Source organism: Mustela nigripes, chromosome 6, assembly GCF_022355385.1.
Source record: "Mustela nigripes isolate SB6536 chromosome 6, MUSNIG.SB6536, whole genome shotgun sequence".
NCBI classification, from domain to species: Eukaryota; Metazoa; Chordata; class Mammalia; order Carnivora; family Mustelidae; genus Mustela; species Mustela nigripes.
This window is the reverse complement of record NC_081562.1, coordinates 13,422,630-13,443,491: the sequence shown is the minus strand read 5'-3', so window position 1 is coordinate 13,443,491 and position 20,862 is coordinate 13,422,630. Positions and strand designations below refer to the sequence as shown.

General features: G+C 44.4%; 1 protein-coding gene across 6 annotated transcripts in view; it reads right to left on the bottom strand.

Moving 5' to 3' along the window:
* Positions 1-20,862, bottom strand: part of LARGE1 (LARGE xylosyl- and glucuronyltransferase 1) — a 524,421-nt gene that overhangs the window by 230,417 nt on the left and 273,142 nt on the right. The gene's annotated exons all lie outside the window — the stretch shown is intronic.

Genomic DNA, 20,862 nt, shown 5'->3' with positions numbered 1-20,862 from the left:
CTCAGACGATTCAGGATGTTGAGCGGGACAAAAACAGGACCTGATGCTGCCTTTGACAGCAAAGGGGAAGTCAAGAATGGAGACGGTTTTGTCAGAGGAAAATAAGTCACTCATCACCTTTCCCTATATTCCTAGATCATTTTTTTAAAAGGATTTTTATTTATTTATTTGAGAGACAGAGAGAGAGAAACAGAGATACAAGAAGGGCAGATGGAGAGGGAGAAGCAGACTCGGCACGGAGTATAAACTCGATCCCATGACCCTGAGACTCTGACCTGAGCTGAAATCAAGGGTTGGATGCTCAAGTGACTGAGCCACCCAGATATCCTAGATTTTTTTAAAAAAATTATTTACTTATTTTAGAAAGAGAGGGGGAGGGAGAAAGAAAAAGCACAAGCAGGAGAGGGAGAGAGTCTTACGCAGACTCCCCGCTGAACGCAAAGCTCAAGGTGACGATGGGACGTGGGGCTCGATCTCATGGCCCTAAGGTCACAACCTGAGTCGAAACCAGGAGTCGGTCACTAAACCAACTGCACCACCCACGTGTCCCTCCTACATAGATTATTAACAAAACCACCAAGTGAGATCTCAGAAACTCAAAGACTCCCCTCATAGACCTCCAAGCTGCACTCCATACCTTTGGTTTTGGGACGAAAAACCTACCTACATAAAATATACAAACAAACCAACAAAAACCTTCCATCAAAGTGGGTGGGAATGTTCACCCATGCAACCTTTGGGACAGTCTCTTATGGCAACCCTTACTGGTAGCGAGTCTCATTTCTACCCTGCACTCAACTTTGGTCCAATCAAGGACATTAAGTCATGTGGTCAACAGAGACAAGACACCAGGTGGGTCTGACCCTCCCCCCCGCCCCCCGGAGCAGCCTGTAAGATGACAAGACCTGCTGGAGCAGTAACCTGGCACGTTCTTCATCACTAGAAACACACCGAAGGGTTTATGTAATTAAAACAATAACAAAAATGAAAGTTAGGTTTCTTTTAATGGACAATTATCTTTGCAATGGCTGTTAATCATTCTAAGCGGCATGTTCTAAGATTTAATTAGCAAAAATGCAATCGTGCCCAGGAATGCTACCTAACGCGCTTACACAAGGGAGCGTAAGCAGTGCCAGGTTTTAAGGGTTTCTTTGCAGAGTGGGGAGCAGGGGATGCTCTCAAGGGAAAGGGCACCTTTCCCAAGGGGAATTTCTGTTAAGTGCCGCAAATGATTTCAGGGTTCATCTGAGGCTGGGCGGTCCACAGAGAAGTTACTCAGGAAACCTGCTCAGGATAGAAACATGAGCATCGAAGGGGGTGAAGGAAAGGAATGCCTCAGTGGGCCGCCAGGTTTCCGACCTTTGACAGACAAGGCAAAGACAGGAAGAGGGGCTGGTTTTATCAAGGAATGGTGCACGTTTCTTCTTGGAGATGTTGACCTTCGGGAGGCACCGGGATGCCCCAGGCATGAGGACAACAGAAAATATCACCTAGCATTTCCTGAGTGCCAGGCGTTGCATTCAGAGCCTTCTGCAGACTACTTTGGCGACCTCCCCCGTACCCTCCCAGCCCCGAGTCGACAGGTCAGGTGTTACCATCCCGGCGCACGAAGTCTGGGGAATGGGGACCCAAGTCTTTCCTTATCCCATCTTCCAATCCCCAGCCTGAGCCACTCCTCTCTGAAATGAGGACAGTGTCTCTCTCTCCTCCCTTCCCACTGTCCCAGGTCCCTGGCGTGGCTCCCACCCCTCCGGGTTCCTGCATCACCATAACTGAGCCTATCTCCATTCACACCTTAACTCACCAGGGAGCAGCTTTTCATGGCAATTAGGTACGAAGGCCTTGGAGTTGGGTATTCCTGGCTTCCACGTCTCTGCGGACCCAAATTTTCTTATCTGTACTAATAGGAATATTAGTAGCATATCCTGCTCTCTTCCTAGGGAGTTATTTTATTTAGAGTCTGTAAGCTTGCCTCTATCATCCTGGAAATATTTATTGCTCAAAATAGATTTCTCACCCATATCAACATTTTCCCATGGATTACAAATCACCTTGACACGTCTTTAAAAATTAAAAAAGAAGTCGTCCTCGCTGCAAAACGTTCGAAAAGTCATTTGCCTTTCGTGTTGTTTCCCAGTGGTCGTCTTGGCAACCAACCTGTATGTTCAGAACATAATTGCTGAGAAAGGAGGGTGAGGAGCTCGGGTGAGCCGGGGACTCGAGGAGACGCCTGGGAGGAGGACCATGAACAGGCTTGAGTTCCGGCGTCTGACTGGCCAGATTCCAAATCCAACCCCGCCGCCAGACTGGCAAACTCATTGCTCAAAGCCTCCACCTCGTCACTCATAAAATAGAGAAAATGACACATGTCACTCCAGGTCTGGGAACGTATCCAATGAGGCAGGAGAACTATGGGGCCCGGCACAGTGCCTGCCTCATGGTAAGGGCTCAATTTTTAAAATGCAAACTTTTAAGCCAATTCGCAGTGTGCTCTCTGGAGTCTGACTGCCCGGGTTTGGATCCTGGCTCTGTCACTCACTAGCTGGGTCTCTGTGGGCAAGTCATGAAACCTCCACATACCTCACTTTTCTCATCTGTAAAATGGGTATCCTTACAGTGCATACTCCATAGGATTTTGAGAATTCTGGTGCTACGTACTGGCTATTGTTGTTCATTGTTAATAGTACCAAAGATTTTAAAGCAACAGAAAAGATGAGATTCACAATCTACAAGATAGAGTCATATGCATTTGTATTTACCCTTGCCAGGAGGGGGGGGATACACTTCAGCTCCGTTGGGATCATTTAAACAAGCATTTGTAGATCGCTGAATGTGGGCCAGATACCAAGTAGAGACTAGAGACCAGAGTCCATGATGAATAAAATATACTTAGAGCTCTTATGGCCTATGGGGTAGTCCTCATCCATTCCTGTGTAACAAGCTACCTCGAAACACAGCAGCCAGAAACAGTAGTAGTTGTTACCTCACAGTTTCAGCATCAGGGATTTAGGAACACCTAAGCTGGGTGGGTCTAGCTCAGGATTTCTTAAGAGGTTGTGGTCAAGCTGTCAGTTGAAGGTACAGACATCTAGATGCTTGAGACCTGCTTCTAAAATGGCGCCCTCACCCACACGTGGCACGTGACGTTGGCTCCTTGCCGCACAGACCACCTGGTAGGGCAGCTTGAATGTCTTTACAACATGGACTCTGGCTTCTCCCAGAGGGAGTGATCAAGAGAGAGCAAGAAACTAGGGTGTCTTCTAGGGCTTGGCCTCAGAAATGACATGGCATCATTTCTCTAACGTCTTCTTGGTTCTACAGGTCAGCTGCACGCAGCACGGGAGGGACCAGACAAGGGTGTGAATACCACATCTGTAATTCTAGAATGGTATAAAACGGATTAAGATGAATTCCAAGTGTATGTGTAGCAGCAGTAGTGCAATTAAAAGGAGTGAGTCAGGAGAGGGAGAGCAACCACCTAGAGGTGTGTGGAAGAGATGAGCCTTAAATTTGGTCTTAAAAAATGAGTCGCAAATTGAGTTTCTCAAGACACCGAGAGAAAAGCAGGATAGGAGAGAGATTATCATCAGTGAAGGCACAGAGATATAAATAATCGTGTGTGTTCTTTGTGTGTGTTTGCAGTAGTCTGATACATGTAGGAAAAGCCTGCAGTTGGAAGTGATGGAGAAGGACCCGGAGAGGCAGGAAAGGGTCAAATGTTGGAGAAAAAAACAAAAAAGGATTTCACTAGCAAAGAGACATAACCTCAATTGCATGCTTGGAAGGAACTCTAGCAACCTGAGAGGCTCCGATGGTTAAGCACTCGACTCTTGATTTCAGCTCAGGTCATGATCTCTGGTTCATGAGATCGAGCCCTGTGTCGGGCTCCCCATTCAGCCCGAGATTCTCTCTCTCTCCCTCTGTCCCACACCCCACTCGCATTCTCTAAAGTCAATCAATTAGTTAATTAATTAATGGGGGGAGAATATGCAGATCCCCAGGATCAGATCCCCGGGATCACATCCCCAAGGTGAGGATTTCATCAAGCCTAGGGCTGGGAAATCTGCATTCTTTTTGTTTTCTTGTTTGTTTGCCATCTAAGAAACAGACTTGTTACTCTGGAGAACAAGCTGCTGGTTCCCAGAGGGGAGGTGGGCATCTGGACGGTGGCACAGGAGATGGGGGATTCAGCAGTGCACTTGTGATAAGCACCGGATGTTGTACAGAAGTGTTGAGTCGGGGCGTTTGGGTGGTTCAGTGGGTTAAAGTCTCTGCCTTCCACTCAGGTCATGACCCCAGGGCCCTGAGATCGAGCCTCACATCAGGCTCTCTGCTCAGCGGGGAGCCTGCTTCCCTTCCTCTCTCTCTGCCTGCCTCTCTGCCTGCTTGTGATTTCTGTCAAATAAATAAATAAAATCTTAAAAAAAAAAGTGTTGAATCACTATAGTGTACACCAGAAACTAATATTACACTGTATGTTAACTGGAATTTAAATAAAAATATTTTAAAAATTAAAAAAAAAAAAACTCAGCAGAGCCCCATGCAGTCCTAAAATAATTGTCCCCAGACTACCTACGCCCTAGGACACACTCAGTTAGGACACCCAGGAAGCACCGTATTTCTCAAGGTCTTGTTGGTTGACTCATTTATGCTGGGTCACCCACCAGCTTACTACCATGCAGAAACAAGACACAAGAGAGCCCAAGGCTTAAGTGAACCCCCTGAACTTGAACGCAGTTGGATGTACAGGGAGAGGAGACCTTTCTCAAAGATTAATACGAGAAAGAGTGACAGAAGATCAGGCAGTTCTTTAGATAACCCTATACCTCATGGACAGTTTAGTCTGTGAAGCCAGGAAGGTTTTCTGGCTGTCCTCTTTTAAACCTAGAAATCTCATTTCCATAAAAGCCACGCTAGGTCAGCGAGACTGAAATTTAAGGAACCCCGTATCAACAGGAGAGCCGAATTACATATTTCACATCTCCCCTCAATGGAAGCTTGGAAGGAAACATTTTAAGAGCCCCCAGGCTGGTCTTTTCAGGTGACACTGTTCGACACCAAGCATCAATGAACATTATTCAGAGCTTGCAACTCTGGCCTAAAATAAGGTAGCTGGCTTCCAACTAAAAGGCTCGTTATTCACAAATCTACTGAGAAACCATCTTCCATAAACATAATTAATTCTGGAGTGATGACAAAAGTAGAATGAGCCAGGAGGAACGTGCTCGCGGATCTATAAACACCTGCCTCCTCCTCTCGGTGGCCACAAAACCCCTTCCTCTCACGCCTGGCAAGAGGTGTTCTCTATTTAGCTCCATGAAGCTTGGGGGGATCCGTCACCGAAGCATTCACAGACTGCCTGAGCTCGGTACTTCACGTTATGAAACGAAGCATTTCAAAGCACCGGGAGTTCTGATTTGTGAACTGGACTGTTATAGTGGTTTAATTTCCTGAAATATAGCAGCCTTCTTAACTAATAGATTTTTCAATGCACTGAGGAGAAAATTGCATTAGCTCCTGCGTAGCCCGGACTTAATATTTTTAGAAGCTGCAATTCTTCTTATTACAGGGCACAGTATGTATTTACGGATGTATACTTAGCACAGTTTCTGACACACAGAAGGCGCTCGATGAAGAGTTTTGCAGAAGTAAAACAACACAAGTACGCAGGCAAGGCTGACCGAGAACCCTTCCTGGGGACGGGGATGGAGGGGTGAACCTGCCCCGTTCACTGATCACTCATTCAGCCTGGCAAACACCAGCAGACTGCTTAAAGAGACAAAAACAATTATTTCAAGAAGCATGATTCCAGCATTCCGGATGGCGGTTTATTGTGAACAGGGGCTAGAGGAGGTGGTGGGGGGGTATGGAACAGGGAAGGAATGGCTCTGCGGATACCATCCTCATTCGAAGTGACGAGCTGTGGTGTTTTTATCAATGCTGGTCGTAACCTGTTTATCTGCAGACTTCCTACGTGTCTACGTGCCTGTGTATACAGAAAGTCATCACCGGTGATCTAGGAGCAAGAACGTGGCCTAGACAGAACACAGGATCTGGCAGTTCCAGAGACCCGGCTTAACCAGCTAAAACCCACCCCCAACCTCTCTCTCACTCCCAACTCCTGCTCAAAGTGCTAAAAATGGAGATAATCATTTCGCTAGCAAGTGCGGGGGGAGGGGAAGCCTCCCATTTGTTTCCCTGTTACTATAAATTTATTCTTCAGCATGCATTCTTAACAAGGCAAAATTGCTCCTTGTGAGGTGGAAAAAAAAAATCTTGGAGATTATCATGATTTGTTATTAAAATCTCGCAGGGGGAGGGGGGGCAATTAGGAAAAAAAATGTACTGAAATAGGCTTGTAGGGAGCGGGTAATGATAAATATTTTTAATGCTTGAGAAATTTTGCGGTACAGGATTGTAGGACACCATGCTAGGCACAAACATGAGACAGGTACAGAAACACACCGATAAACCAGATACTTGAATCCAGATATTAGCATCTGCTGAGTCTAGGGGCTCTGCCTGAATTTACTCAGAGGGCAGTTTAATCACAAAACATCACAGGGGCAGCCGGGTGGCTCAGTCGGTTAGGCACCTACCTTAGGCTCAGGTCATCCTGAGGTCAGGGATCCTGGGGTCGAGCCCCACGTGGGGCTCCCTGCTCAGCGCGGAGTCTGTCTCTCCCTTTTCCTTTGTCTCTCCCCACTGCTCATGCACTCACGCTCTCTTCCCGCCCCCCAAATAAATAAATAAAATCTCTAAAAGGAATTACAGCTATCTGCTCTCAACTTCATCCAGAGATGTTACGGGGGCGTCTGCCCATACTCCCCTCTCCCCCGCATTCCTTCTCTCCCACTCCTCCCACTTCCTTCCCCAGGAACCTTCCAGAAGGCAGCCCCACAGACTGCAATCAATGAGGCCCCACGCTGCTCTGTATTGACGAGGTGTTTTGCATTTTCCTAGGGCTTTGTAATCCTTTGGAGGTGAAGCTCTTGCCTGTGACACTCTGCGGTCCCAGCCTCAGAGATCCACCCCACAGGTCAATTTAACTCTAAACACATGGAAGGGTAACCCCGAGCAGGTAAAGAGGGTTAAGGAGGGCAAACCAGAGGTGCCACTTAATTAATTAATTTCTGGTTGGTTTAGAAATTGTTTTCTTGCACAAAACATGGAAGGTGAAACTCTCCTGGCAAAGCAGAGATCCAAAGGAAGGCCTTGTCAATGACGGTCGGAATGTCTCCTGGCTAGCCACCGAAATGACCCCCATCCACTGGGCATCCTTGAAAAGATGGTGCCTTTACTCAGTGCTTGTAATACATCTAACAAACGTTAACCAAGAGTCTTGTAATTTTAAATATTTTTACCTTGACCTTGAAGCCTTCGACTGTGGTTATATTGACATTCACTCCCCTAACAGGCCCTTACTATTTATACGAAGGGTTGTCAAGGAAACCAGGTGTTGAGGATAGCTGTCTACCTTGTCTAGATGTAAAACTTATCATACGCGAGTGCAGAAGGGAAATGAATGTCACCCTTAGAAAGTACTACTGAAGATGGTATGTGGCACAAGATAATTCCATTAAGCCTGTACTTTCCACTTGGGGATTTGGTTACTGATCAAAGGAATTCCTAATGCTCTAAATCCCCCTTCAAAAAAAAAAAAAAAAAATCACCTAATTCTGAAAGTGACTCACTTATCTAAACATTCATTGTGTGTGCCAAACTGTCTACCAGATGCTAAGGAAAAAGCAGTGAACGTGGAATGCTTCTATTTCTTAGGCGATCACAGATAAAAAGGAAAGAGTATTATTATATTTATGATAGTAATAAGGCATTTGTTGAACGTTCACTATGTAACAGACACTATAAGCAATTTATAAATATCTTTTAGCTCACACAATAACCCTAAAAGGTAGACATCAAGGAAATCACACAATCTTCAAGAATTACAGGAGCTGGGACTAAAACTCAGATTTGACTCATTCCAAAAAGCTTCATCATTTTGGAAACTGACTCAAATAAGATATTCAAATCATCATCAGGCAGGGAACGCTATAAACGGAGTCTCACTAGAATTCCTGGGGATGGAGCGACTGATTGCCTCTGGAAATAGGAAGCACAGCCAGAAAAGGCAAAGGTGACTACGACATGGAGCTTGTACTTTTAGCACAAAAGAACATTCCAACACAGCCACCGTCAGTACCACCTGTGAGGAGTCGCACACCTTCCCAGCACAAACGTCTGCAAGGCTGCACGTGCGCAGTAAGAGAACTGTCAACACCCAAACAGGGAAGAAAGGGAAGACTGAAAAGCAGAGCCAAAAAGAGTCTTACAGTGAATTCTTTTCTTTTTCTTTTTTTTTTTTTTTTTTTAATTTTTATTTGAGGGGCGCCTGGGTGGCTCAGTGGGTTAAAGCCTCTGCCTTCAGCTCAGGTCATGATCTCTGGGTCCTGGGATCAAGCCCCGCATCAGGCTCTCTGTTCAACAGGGAACCTGCTTCCCCCTCTCTTTGTCTGCCTGCCTCTCTGTGATCTCTGTCTGTCAAATAAATAAATAAAATCTTAAAAAAATTTTTTTTTTAAAAAAGGGTTTTATTTGAGAGAGTGAGTGAGCAGAGAGAGAGATAGAGAGCAACAGAGGAGATGCTCAGGCAGAGGGAGAAACAGGCTCCCCACCAAGCAGGGAGCCCAGAGTTGGAGCTCGATCCCAGGACCCCGGGATCACGATCTAAGCTGAAGGCAGACACTTAACCGACTGAGTCACCCAGGCGCCCCAGAATTATTACAATAAATTCTTAATTTCTGTTCCATAGCACCTACAGAGAGAACCAGAGAAAATCTCAGCCTCTCATGTTCAGCCTTCACAGGAACTGTGCTATCGAGTGCCCAGAGCAAAGGTCAGCTTCTCTAGGACACCGAGGAAGACCTGCTGGAGGCCGGGTCCAGCACGGGCTGCACAGGAGAATCACTGGATCCCACTCCTGGGCCTGCCCCAGCAAAGCCGGTGGTGGGGCCAGGCATCGCTGCCAGCTCTGCACTGATCAAGGTCACAAGCAATACCCAAGTGCAACCCAGGGCAGGACATGGTCCAGGATTTTGGGGTGCTATTTTGTGCTCATTAAGTCTAGCAAAAGACTCTTAGGTGCAATCAAGCCTGACATACCCAACAGCGGGGGCAATGACCCAACCAATCAATTCTGAGTCCTAGCTGGGAAATCCGGACCCACATCAACCATGGCGCAAGCTCTGCTCACTCTGGTTGTGTGTTGTGGTCTTCAGAGACACTGTCACATTCCTCTACAGAGTACTTTTTGTCGTGGTCTCTTTTCATTCCCTGGTGTGGGAACACTGAAGCCGCTCTTGGTCTGGAAGCAGCATGGCATAAAGATGAGTCCTGGGCTCGGAGGCTGAACACACGGGCTGGGAGGCGGGTCAGTCCCCTTCTCTCTCAGTGTCTCTGCCCCTGGGAAACAGAGACAACGCCGCTCCCTTGTTCTGGGAGACTGCGGACCAGAGGATGCACACGGAAGCACCAAGCTGAGCACCTGAAGGAACCCGCCCTAGCTGACTAGCTTCTAGTCAGTTCTGAATCTAGAAGCGGGGACTATCGCCTGATGTGACAAGTGGAACGAAGGCCCGAGCCCAGTGAGCAAGCCTGAGACGCCGGTGCTTTACTGCAACTGCCCCAACTGGTGATTTCCTCCCGCTCCTCGATAATGGCTGGTTTTGGAGGAGAGGCCTTCTGTATTATGTATACGTAATGTAAAGGCAATGAGCACAGTCTGGGACACAATGTACGTGAGGTAATAACACCATATTAATAATAACAGGGGATGAGAAAGGGGAGTTTCAGCCGTGCTATTATGCCTGTGAATAAGATGTTGATCACTGCTTGCTATTTTCTCTTCAAACATGTTATTTAGCAGGAGTGAGCAGATTTAAAACCCACCGGGGTTCTTGAGTTGAGCCTGGCTGAGTGGTTAAATCCAATGGAAATATCCTAGTTAGAGGAGGTTTTTTAGCCAAGGGAGTTGAGTATATAAAAGGATATTTAACAGGTCAGTTTGTGGAGATGTCCATCTTTCAAAAAGGATAATGGGAATGATGAGGCCAATATCTGCACAGCATCTTTGAGTTTACAATGTACTTTCAGACGAGTTCATTTGCTTCTGGAAATAACTCTGTGAATTAGGCAAGAATTCATATCCCCACTTTATATATAGGAGATGGAGACTTTAAAACACCATTGTCCAAAGTTACAGAGCCAGTAATTGGTAGGGTGGAAACTCACCTCTTGACCTTCAGGAAGACTGCTTCTATGAGGCCCCCATGTCCTGCTTTGACCTCATCATGGTAAGCGATGGAACCGATAGATCCAAGTATTGTCCGTAGTTGCTTGGCATGAAAGCTCAAGGTGTGACACCTCTGGGCACCTTTTTCCCCACCCCCCAAATCAAATTGGTGACATGGTGCACACACTGAGGGATGAAAACTTAAAAAAATTTCCAAGTTCTCTCTGGGTGGAAATAACTCTGGCTTGGTTTGCCCATTTCAATTAGAGAAGAAAGAGAATCTGGCCTTTCAGTGTCCCAAATGAGGTAAGGAAGTGAGGTGTGGGCATCACCATGGGGTCCACAGGGAATGTGTCCAGAACAGACGACATCTAGGTGTCGCCTGTGTGTCACATGACTGAGAATAAAAAGATATGACTCCACTTGGCTGGTCTCTGAGCTGGTGGCTTGTAACTTTCTACCCTATCCCTTCTAGAGCATCACAGTCAAGGAGTGTCTTAACAGCGGACTCACCCCTGGTTTTGTCTGATTGGGGTGCACTGGTCCTCAACTAGGGCCGATGTGGGCCACTGTGGGATCATGGGTGATTACCACATCCTGAGGGGAAGAGAACTACTGCCATCCAGTGGGTAGAGGCCAGGACTGTTGCCCAACAGCCTCAGATAGGACAGCCCCAAAACATCAATGGTGCTAGGGGCTATGGTTGAGACACCTTGTTCAAAAACACTTGTGAAAATCTGAGGCACCTAGGTGGCGCAGTCTGTTAAGCCTCAACTCTTGGTTTCTACGCGGGTCAGGATCTCAGTCAGGGTTGTGAGATGGAGCTGTGTGTTGGGCACCCGTTCAGCGGGGAGTCTGAGGATATTTCTCCTTCTCCCTCTGGCCCTTCCCCCATAAAATAAATAAATCTTTAAAAACCATACTGGTGAAAACTTGAAAAATGTGTACAGATGAGCAGGCAAAATCTTGATTTGATCCTTGTACCGGAGTACAAGTTGGCCTCAGTTTTGACCTATGAGAAAACACGGCACTATCCAGAGTTAGTGAACCACTCCTGAGGAGGAGGAAGACCAGGGTCTGAGGTCCTCAGCATCCCAAGCTAAGGGAAGAAGCGTAGCCACTCCAGAACATAAGACAGGCATCACTCTCCAAGTAAGAGAGGAACCTAAACGAGGCTTACACAGAAAAGAATACAAGGTTTAGACAAAGAAGATAGCGCAGTGGCTGATTCAGGGAAAGCTCTTTTGGGTTGCAATGAGCTTGTTGGGAACGAGGCTGTCCCTCTCCTAGCAAGAGGGATTCCATGTTTCCACTAGGCCCACGCACTCCCCCACCCCCACGCAAAGGATAAGCCTCATCCTAAATGCAACCTCACACAGAACCAGGGACTCCAAGCTCTAGGTGCCAGGCACCTGTTATTACTTAGCATCTGCCTAAACACCCACGTTGAGGCTCTCCTGGACACACTCCCTAAGCTCAGGCTCTCTTGCACCAGAGCCCGGAATGCTAGCTTGACTCGAATGCTTGCCCACTACAAAGCAGGCCAGGTTCCTTCTGCTGAGTCACAGATCGACCCACCTGTGTCCCCACCAGGCTCACCTAAAGAAGGACACACTTGTGCACCTGAAGATCCAGCACTATGCATTATTTAGGGAGGAAAAAAACCCCCAGTGTCAGCACTTCTCCATTTTGGACAGCTCCCAGTCACACACATTACCCGCCCTCCCCAGGATCTCTAAGTGGGTCATCTAGATGACAGAACTCTTCCTCTTCCCACTAGTGCTCCTCTGTCAGCCTCCCCCATAAAGCCAGACCACCGTGCACCCACCAGCTTGTTCCAGAATTCTGGGAGGTGAACTTGAGTCCTCTCTCCCTCCACAGACACATTCAACAGGTCCCAAACCCTGTTACATCAGCTATAAAAAATTAATCTGCCTTTAATGGTAGTCACCTGAAGAGGAAGAAGACCGAGGAGGAGACTTTTAATTAAAACATGTGTATCCCTTCTTTTGGGGAATGGTCATGGAGTAAAAGCAGCAAGTCTGGAGTAGATGAACCAATTCTTTTTTTTTTTTTTTTTTTTTTAAGATTTTTTTATTTATTTATTTGACAGAGAGAGATCACAAGTAGGCAGAGAGGCAGGCAGAGAGAGAGGAGGAAGCAGGCTCCCTGCTGAGCAGAGAGCCCGATGCGGGACTCGATCCCAGGACCCTGAGATCATGACCTGAGCCGAAGGCAGCGGCTTAACCCACTGAGCCACCCAGGCCCCCCTAGATGAACCAATTCTATTCTTTATCTTTCACTCAACCACCATGACATCCTGACCCTAGGACCCACACTGCTACCAGGTCACTGATCCTGAGAATCTTAAGATCAGGGCCTTGGACTTACTCATTTTAGCAAGGCCCCAGAGTACCCAGAGTCAGTGTTCTGTTGCAAGTGATCTAATAAATAAGAGAAACAGAACCTCAGGAAGGAACTTGGTCATGCTCATCCCCTCTAGCTCCCCCTTTGCTCTCACACCCACTGAACAGACCGGGGACATTGATTTTTAAATGGATTTTGCACACTGCGAAGTCAAAGTCCAATTTTCCAACTATAAGGCCAGTTAGGTCCACACTCACCCGCTTCTAAGCATGCTTCTCTCTCTGCCTTGCGCCCCCTGTGTGTCACTCACTCATACTGTGTATCTCTCCCACCTGAGCACTCCTTGTGGCCGAGTTCTACCTCCGAAGCTCCCCCTAGGGCTTTCTAACATACTTCGCATATAGCAGACATTCAATTTGTTTGCTTTTCATTCAAATGTGGACATACTGGCCTATGGATACTGAAGACTAGAAGAGAAAAGTAATCCACAACCCCCCCGCCCTCCGCGATGGGCATCGTGAGTGTCCTGGAGAGTCGTCTTAGTGAACTGGTTTACTAGTTTCCTTCAACAATCAAAAGGTCTGGCCTTGTACGTGGAAAAACAGAAGGCCAGGAAGATAAAAGAAATGCATTTCTCTCTTTCCAGACAGAAAAAGTACAATGATGAGGGTATTAAGTTTTATAGCTAAGCTCAGCAGATAATAAGCAGACAAAGGATTCCTGCTCTGGGAAAGGTATTCGCTTCCTTGGGCAGTGAAAGCCCCATCATTAATTCACAGAGCCAGATAAAAAGCTCTTCCGCCTTCTCTCCACCCTCTTCCTCAAAACCTCCTTGCTCAGGATAATGATGTACCCAGCATGGGCCTTCCCCTTCATTTCTGGAAATCACACTCGCCTCAAGGCCCAGCTCCAAACCCCGTGTCTCCCAGAAAGCCGGGCCTGACTACCCAGCTGGTCACGGATCGGTACTGCTCCTCTCCCGATTTCATTCACGGGCACTAAATTCCTGCAGAAGACATTAGCTTTTCTACGTCTGAACTCTGCTGCAATCCCATGCATCGGGCAAATCCTTATCTACCGACTGGCTTGTACCAAGGTACAGACCTGAGTTAATTCTTCTTAATTGAGAAGTCAGCCATGTATTAATTAGAGTTAGCTTCAGGTTTCCCAAGCCAGCCAGTTTCCCTGGGCCACTGAGAACATGGAAACTACCAGTGGTCCATCCACCTTCATCTTGGAGGGGCTGGGAACTTCCCCAGGGACAGACTAAGTGCCTTGGGAAATCCCAACAAAGTTACCCAAACCAAACTCCAAATGAGTTAACTCTGAAGTCACAGAATAAAAAAAAAGCAAGTTAGGAAAGAACACTACACACACACGCACACACACACGGACGCACGCACACATAGGTTTTCTCCCTTTCCACTCCTTCCACTCCCCAGAGTGGCTCTTCTGGCTCACTGTTGTAAAGGCTGCAAACATGCAGACCGTAGAAACCCTCACTTTCCCAGTCTCCCCTGCAGGTAGGATGTGAACACATGGTCATCTAGACCAATGCACCTGAGGGGAGGTCTGCTGGGAGACTGTGGGGAGAAGGTTCCCTCCCCAAGACAGAGAGACAGAAGATGACTCAGGCTTTCATTTTCCTTCCCAATGTCCTGCGAGGAGAGGACTGCTGGGTTTGCGATGTTCACTGGACCATGAGGAGCCCAAGAACAGCCCCAAGAAAACTACCGTGTCACAGAGAACTGCCGATCATTTGTAAGAAAAATGAGTAGTTGTTTAAGCCATATTTACTTAAAGGGAAAGTTCTTCCTTTCTTCTTTTCTTTCTTTTTTTTTTTTTTAAGATTTTTTTATATATTTATTTGACAGACAGATCACAAGTAGGCAGAGAGGCAGGCAGAGAGAGAGGAAGAGGCAGGCTACCTGCGGAGCAGAGAGCTTGATGCGGGACTCGATCCCAGAACCCTGGGACCATGACCTGAGCCGAAGGCAGAGGCGTTAACTCACTGAGCCACCCAGGTGCCCCTCTTTCATTTTTTAATTGTACCCAAAAGCAATCTAGTTATTAGGTCATCATGTGAGAGACCAGGATCCACAAGAGTTCTGCACCTTCTCTTTGGGAACTGTCATCGTATGAAACAGTGAGCCTAGACTAGATGAACCAGGTCTATTCTGACCACACAAATAATGCAAGCAGCAGTCCTCAGCGACCTGCTTCTCCACTGTACTCCTTGACCCATCCCACAAGGACATCTCAAACGCTATTCAAGAAAAAAAAAAAAAAAAGTGGATTTACGAATACACAAAACCTCAAGAAGTTCCCATGTGTTCTCGCAACCACATTCTCATCTGTGAGACCCTCTTACAGAAATGGTAGCACCGTGACTGCCACAATTCACAGGCAGATGAACCGAACCCCACAGTGTGCGTGCCCTCCCCCTACCTCTGAACTTGCCATGCTGCCTACCACATGGGGAGAACAGGGGTTCTCTTCCAGTTACCTGTGTGACGTCACTATTTTCTCTTTGTTTTTCTCCTTCTCTTCCTCCCTTCCTCCAGAAGGAAAAACATTTATTTTTTAAAACTGGGCTGGGGTCCCTGGGTGGCTCAGTGGGTTAAGCCGCTGCCTTCGGCTCAGGTCATGATCCCGGGGTCCTGGAATCGAGCCTCGCGTCGGGCTCTCTGCTCAGCGGGGAGCCTGCTTCCCTTCCTTTCTCTCTGCCTGCCTGTCTACTTGTAATCTCTGTCTGTCATATAAATAAATAACATCTTTTAAAAAAAACTGGTCTAACTACACAAATTTTGTACAATACAGCAACAACAAAAAGAACTGGAACCCCTATACCCAGAAGAAAGCTAATAAATGTTGCCCTATGTGTTTCCTTTTTTCAGAAATTCTGTAACTATTTGGATGACTTTAAACATGGGGTGGGGGAGGAGCTTTGTGTCTTTCTTTGAACTAAATACTACATCACAAGGTTTTTCCCTCTTCATTGATTCAAGCAATATTCAACTTCGTTATTTTTTTAAAAGATTTTATTTATTTATTTGACAGAGAGAGATGATCACAAGTAGACAAGAGAGGCAGGCAGAGATAGAGAGGGGGAAGCAGGCTCCCTGCTGAGCGGAGAGCCGGATGTGGGGCTAGATCCCAGGACCCTGAGATCATGACCTGAGCCTAAGGCAGAGGCTTAACCCACTGAGCCACCCAGGCACCCCTCAACTTTGTTATTAAACCACTAAAAAGCTCATCAAAAAAAGAGATTTTGAAAAGCTTCAAATACCCCATTGTGAAAATGTACCACAGTATCTCCATCACTTTCCCCACTATGGGGATTTAAGTTGTGTCTAACTTTTGTAATGTTTGTAAACAAACAGTACCATCTCGAAATCCTTCGACTCTACCTCTGTTTCCTCGGGGCAAAGAAAGTCTGCATCCTGTAACTTGCATATATTTTTGAAGACTCTTGAGACGTGCTGCCACACCATTAATAAGAAAAGCATTCTGACGTTCATTTAATAACAGGCATTTATTTTCACAAGGGTCAGTCCCAGAGGATACCTGCTAATACTGGGTAATACATTTTTTTTTAAAGCCTTTGCCATCTAGATATAAAAATCTTGTTTTCCTATTTCTTTGAATACATAGCAATGCTGTTATATTACTACATAAACTTTTTTTTTATCCTCTGTTTTTCTAATTTTATGAATTCCTTTATCCTGATCCTCACCCATTTTTCCACTGGTCTACTTTTCCTATTGGTTTGTTAGATCTCTGTGTTCTCCTTCTGTCTATTCCCAGTATCATTTTCCCCATTTATCACTTGTCATTTAATTTTGTTTCAGTTGCTGACTGACATTCAGAAAATGTCCCCTTTTCTCACCAATTAGTTTCAATTAATCAAATCACTAGAGTTTTCCTTTGATTATTTTTTTCCCATTTCTCTTTGCCATATACAAATTTTCCTCACCCTTGGATTTTTTTCCCCCTAGTCTGAATGTTTCTCTTTTTAAACTTAAGTCTTTAAACTACCCACAATTTATTTTTATATCTGGCCATATCCTATTTGATCTTTTCCCAAATGCTCAGTCTTCACAATAATGCCTTCTGCAGCATAATCCATTCTTTCTCCAGGGGTTGGAAATTCTTCCTTGAGCAAAGGTTGATAATTACCCAGAACATAAGATATCACTCTTTCCTTTCATATTCACAGCTGATAGAAGTAACTGCTCCTGGGACTCTTCCCTGCTGAGTAGAGGAAAGCCTCGGCATTCTTATTAAGACTCTTTCATTCAAACATTTACTTAGAGTCAATTAGGTGCAAGCACTATGCTAACGGTGGGGGATAGACAGGATGGTTAAGAACAGAGGGGGTCCATCCCTGTGGACCGGACACTGCGGCAGAGTCGGGCTTATGAGCAATATTTGGGTCCATTAAAGGTCCTGAATAAGTAAGTATATAAGAGAAGTGTTTAACAAATAACTACACAATGACAGGTGTTATGAAAAAGGAAACAACGTGGCATGACAATCCTGAGGAGGGGAACCTAAACGTTAATAGAATGGGGGACCAAGAATAGCTTTCTTGAGATTTAGACTGAGCTCTAAACAAGAGATCCAGAAGGGAGGAGGGAAGACCTCTATCTCAGGCAACATGGTGAACTAGATACGCTAGAACATCGTATACAATGCTGTATATAATACACATGTGTACATATTATACATATGTAATATATGTTGATATATATGCATATATATTATGTTGATATATATGCATATATATTAACATGCATAGATTTTCATACAAGGGCAAGTAAAATTTGTATATGGCAAAGAGAAATGGAAAAAAAAACACTAATGGAAATGAAATATATTACAATCTGATTAATTAAAATGTGTATATATTATATACAACATTGTATATACAACATTGTATATAATATATATATGTGCAATGTATGTATATATATGTATATGGGATATTATGTAGTTATATATTATACACAACATAGGCATATTATAAATATACCACATTTGCATATTATATATACCTAAGATACACAGTACATACTAAAATGTATATTATACATACATGATTGAAATACACCTATGTGAGGGATGGCATTTTACAGAGTGTTATGTTCTAGGATCCAAAACCAGACCGACTACCAGGCTGAAGGGCCCTGATCCTGTTTCCAACCCCTTCTAGCCAAGATGTCTTGGCCACATGGCCTCTAGTTTCAGGGTCCTCATCTGCAACATGGGCTCATCACAGAAGTACATTCAGAGAGGGCTGTGATGAGAGAACCCACATCAAATACTTAGTGCTGTACCTAGTACTTAGGTACCACATAAATGCTGGCTTTTACTGTTATTTTACTACACTTCCCATGCTTGTTGTCTTCCATCTTATTTAGTGTTCAGCGTCACAGTATCTTCCCCATTGCTCATTCCTAAATTGGCCAGAGGACTGCCATTCCCGATACATACAACCAGCTTCCAAAAATTTAATTCTAGTTTGTTTTTTTTTTTAATTTTTCTTATTTCACAGCCTTCTGCTATTAACTTTATTTTCCTTCTGCTTTCCTTAGGTCCACATCATTATTCTTGTTTAAATTATCAAATGGAATGTGAGGTACATTTATCATCATTTTTGTGTTTGAATAATGAAGGCACTAAAGGCTATTAAAACATCTCCAATGACAGCTCTGAGCACATTCCATAAGCTTTACTGTGAAATATTCCTCTTTTGTGGTTTTCAAAATAGGCTATAATTTTTAGTTCTACTTCTTTTTGGATTAAATAAGCATTTAGAAAAATTCTTCACCTTCCCCTAATTTCCAGGTACATTGAACGGACCATTAAAAAGTTTGTTTCTGATGTAGTATTACTTCATTGCAGCCAAGAATGGGGCCTGTGTAATTTTTATGGTTTGGAATTTAATGAGGTTTTCTTGTGCCCTCAATTTATGTAGTTTTTTCATAAACACATGAAAATCCAATTTTATTCCACTTTATGGATATGAGCTTTGAGATCTACTCATAATGATTATATTCTTAAAACTGTCTTTGTCATTAACAATATGATTTGCCTTTTTAGTGGCTGAAACTCTACCAATACATCCTATACTTCTATCGGGTTTTGCGTTATATATTTGAAGGCTTTTCTACTTAGAAAACAGCTGGCTACTTCCTCTTACGGATATTGCACTTGTCAATTTGAAATTACTATTTTTAATTAAATATGCTTTATATTTGAGATAGTTGAAATTAACATCTGTACCTTCTTTTTCTTCATATGTCTCAGACAGCCTATACACACATTTATTTCTTAAGTTTATAATTTATTCTAGGTCTACTTCTTGAAGATTTTAAGCATACTATTAAGATACTGCTACTTAATCAAGCATCAGGGTTTTTCTCCAGTAACAGAAATTTAGATCATGTGTATTTGTTATAATAAGTGAGGTTGGCTTTGCTTCTGGAATAGTATTTTTATGTATTATTTTCTCAGCTTTGAGAAAAAAATTATATGCATTACAATCACCCCTTCTTTTAAATTTTATTTATTTTTTTAGATTTTATTTATTTATTTGAGAGAGAGACAGATAGTGACAGAGATAGTGAGAGAGAGCACATGCAGGGAGGAGAGGGGGAAGCAGGCTCCTGGTGAGCAGGAACCCAATGTGGGGCTCAATCCCAGGACCCTGGGATCATGACCTGAGCCGAAGGCAGACCCTTAACCAAATGAGCCACCCAGGCGCACCATAATCAGCCCTTTTAAATGAACAATGCAACAACTGTCTACAGTCTGCAACCACCATGCAATCACTTTCTGCTACAATTCCATCTCCCTGCCCCCCACTTCCCTCACACCCCTTGGCAGGTGGATCCCATCCGCCCCACACTTTGGCTCTTCTGTCTTGCTTTCAAGAATTCTCTAAGTGTAGTCATACATAATATGCACTCTTTTGTGTCTGGCTTTTTTCATGTAGTACATTACTTTCGAGATTCACTGATACTGTTGTATATGTCACATTCACTGCTAAGTATCAGCATTCCATTAAATGGATATACCAGAACGGTTTTCTCTGGTTGATGGCCATTTGCGTTCTGTGAGTAAAGCCGCCATGAATATTCACATACCAATTTCTGTGTGTGCGTTTTTCTCTCTCTTGCATGAGTACCCAGGAGTGGTACTGGTGGGCCGTAACGTGAGTCTGTTTAACTTCTTCAGAAACTGACAAACTGTTTTTACAAAATGGATGTACCATTGACATGTCTACTAATGTCCAACAGGGCTGGATGTCCTACATTCTCACCAAAGCCCTGGACGGTCAGTCTTTTTAAAATCTTGGCCACTGTAGCGGGTGTGAAGGAGAAACTCGGGATGACCATAATTTGCACTGCCCTGATGACTAATCATGTTGGGGACTTTTGCAGGGGTTCACTGGCTATCTTTGTCTTCTTTACTGATGTGTCTCTTAAAATCTGTTGCCCATTTTTAAAATGAGTCATTTGTCTTCTTGTTACTGTTCTAAGAGTTCTCTGCATATTCCAGATAGAGATCTTTTGTCAGACATACACTATGGAAAATACTCTGAGTCTGTGGGTTGTCATCTTCTTATTAATGTCTCAGAACAAGAAAAATTATCAGTTTAGATGAAGTCCGATTTATTAAAATTTTTTTTTCTCTTTTAGTTTGTGCTTTTCATACCCCGCTTGAGAAATCTTTGCCTAACCTACAGTCACTAAGATTTTCTCCTGTTTTTTTCCTACCAGTTCTACTGTTTCAATTCTGACGTTAGGTGTAAGATTCATTTTAAGTTAATTTTTGCATATGGTGCAAGTAGGGTCAAGGGTCATTTCCCCCCATATGCATATCTAATGTTCCAGCATCATTATTGTTTTTCTCTCTCATTTTGTTTTTGCTCCCTACCTACTACATACAGACATTGTTTCATTTGCAATATTCATCTCCAATAACTCAGTTTTAATTCTGTTTATAACTTTACCCTTGTCACCTTTGAGTGTTACAGGAACATCCTACTTTTTCTTTCCCCCGATGATCAGAGTGAAGAGATACAGAATTCCACCTGAGTTCTATAAAACACAAGAAACTTAGCACCTTTAAATGCAATACACACTTCCCAACCGGTTTTAAATGACTGATCAGCACTCCAATATTCAGTAAGTGCA